The following is a 2,500-nucleotide window of genomic DNA, read 5'->3' on the forward strand; positions in this document are numbered from 1 at the left end:
TATTGAAAAGATACACATATAAAAACGTATTAGAAATTGAATACCAAACTGACAAGAAATATAAGCTCGAAAAGTATCCCGTTGATATATAAATATCAATTTTATCTCTTACGAACCGCATAATCATAATATAATAAATCGCGTATAATCTTTTTACCGTTAAGATAAAGACTATAAGAGAGGGAGCGAAAATGATGATAGGGTTAAAAAGAAGCGAAGAAAGGAAAGTTGTTACCGCGACGACCACCGTATTTCACGTGCTTCGAAAAAGGTCGAGTGGTTGCTCGTACTTTTATCTCGGTGACATCGTTTCTGAATCGTTAAAACAGCCGCTTTTAAACACCAATGAAAGCAGGCACGTCGATCCGCCTGCTGTTAATTGCGTCAGAACTGGTTGTAAAATGGCGAATAAATGGCACATAAGATTGTTGTTGCGACGTCGTTACACACCGGTTACACTAGTCGTAATATCTTCGCGATTTAATTCGAATATTATTCATGATTCTTCATCGAACAACAGCTGCGAACGATTACGACTTCACATATTGTGATTGGAACTTTCACACGGTGCACATATTTAGATCGCTGAAACGATGATGTAACGAACTTCTAGATTTATTTTTCACTCGATATGTTTAATTTGATTGCACTAAGATGGCTGTGACGCGTCTGATATTTTTTCTTATATATATATTTACCGAGAGAAATTTCATTATTTATATCTCGTTTTAAATATCTCGATACTTCGATAAGTTAAATATTTCGATAATAATTCTCTCTTGTATATTTTTAATTAAATCTCGTCTCTGTTCTATCAACGTCGTATTATCATCAGTTTCGACCAATTTATGTACGATGTGTAGCGATCGATTTTTCCTCAACGGATTGCCACTCCTATTTATCCGCGATCTGGTTTGAAGGATACGTCGGTTCGAGTTCATTCGTCTTCCCGATCCCATTACAGCTGCCAGTTAGTCATTCTCGTTTCTCTTCAATCTCCGCGTGACATATATAAGTCCTGCGCTCCTGTGCAGTATTTTACAAATCGGTCGTAAATCTCTTTCCAACGGTAGTGTCCCGAGCCTTTGCATGGCACACTTGTTGCCGTATGCATAATGGACGTCATTGCGAAAATAATGCGCTTTTTATCCCATGCTATAAAACGCTATTATATATATATATATATATATTTCGTGGTACACCATCTGCGTGTAGGAATCTTTTGCCAAGCTTCGAGGAGCATCGCTTCTAAAATAAAGTTTAAAACACGGGTTCGCGAGAAATAACCTTTTTTTTACAGCTAGCAATTTCATTTAGGGTTTTAGGCTTCACTGAGGATGTAAGTATATCGTTTACCCGTCGTTAATTAAAAAAAGTTTACCCTCCCGTTTAAATGCTTCGTCAGCCTGCCCGGGGAAACCACATGCCGCAATTTAATAGACCTCCGTAAAAAGCAAAGCAAAAAGTTTATCAAGACATGCGCGATATCCTCTTAATGTCAGACGATATTAAAACTTTCAATTGTGTTATATACGGATAAGCAATTCATGGCAGCACTATGACAGTTTATGCAATAATTCTGACGATGCGAATATTTAATTAAGCACGCAGAATTAATTTCCATATGACGAGGCGTCGCGATAAAAAATCGCGATGTGTAATGTTGCTCTTATGTGGGTGTATGAATTACCATAGTAATTCTTTCCTAAAGAATATGACGCGTGATTATATACGTTCGAATAACGGATTACATATTGCGTTACAGAATCTTGACGTTTCATCGGAAGCAGAGTATATTGCGGGAGAAAGATTATAAAAGGAAAAATATTATTAATATTATTATTAAAGAATAATGATAATCGGAAGATTAACATGAGGGAACGGCGCGCAGAACGGTATGTTGCATCCTGCGCGCAATAATTCCGGTTATTTCCGCACCGCATTACGTTAGATTAATTAAATCCCCGCGATTAATTGGTGTTCATCCATACATTCGGATAGGTATAATAAAATTTACCGGCGCGATAAATTATCCGCCATTGTTGCTGCCGCGTAATTGCGTTCGCGGAATAAAGTTTCGGCGCGATCGCCGGCGCGGAATTTATCGCGTTAAGAAAGCTCGTCCGGAAATGGCGATGATCCGCAAGATAAACGCGCGCGCGGGAATCCATCGGGTATCTCGCAACTTTTTCGTCCTAGACAAAGATCCAGCCTTCGGCTAATATACATGCGCAAAACCGTGATTTACGCAACGGTTTGCTCGATTCCGATGTAGACCGCAATGCAAAACGGGAGAACGACGGTAGTGGGGAGAAATATTAATGCTCTCATTAGCCGTGCTTCATATTCATGGCATGAAAATTCATCGTTAATTATGTAACGGGCTGCTCACTCGCGAAATCGGACAAAACGGCCGGCCAGCCGTTATTATCATAAACAGTAACCGGGCTATTTCCGGACTCGATGATTCGGGTATTGTTATCGATCGTTTTGATCTTTC

The 2,500-nt window shown here is 39.2% G+C and overlaps 1 protein-coding gene across 1 annotated transcript in view; it reads left to right on the plus strand.

Moving 5' to 3' along the window:
• Positions 1 to 2,500, plus strand: part of LOC115244628 (polypyrimidine tract-binding protein 1) — a 251,276-nt gene that overhangs the window by 101,774 nt on the left and 147,002 nt on the right.

Source organism: Formica exsecta, unplaced genomic scaffold (genome assembly GCF_003651465.1).
Source record: "Formica exsecta isolate Colony F162 unplaced genomic scaffold, ASM365146v1 scaffold122, whole genome shotgun sequence".
Lineage (NCBI taxonomy): Eukaryota > Metazoa > Arthropoda > Insecta > Hymenoptera > Formicidae > Formica > Formica exsecta.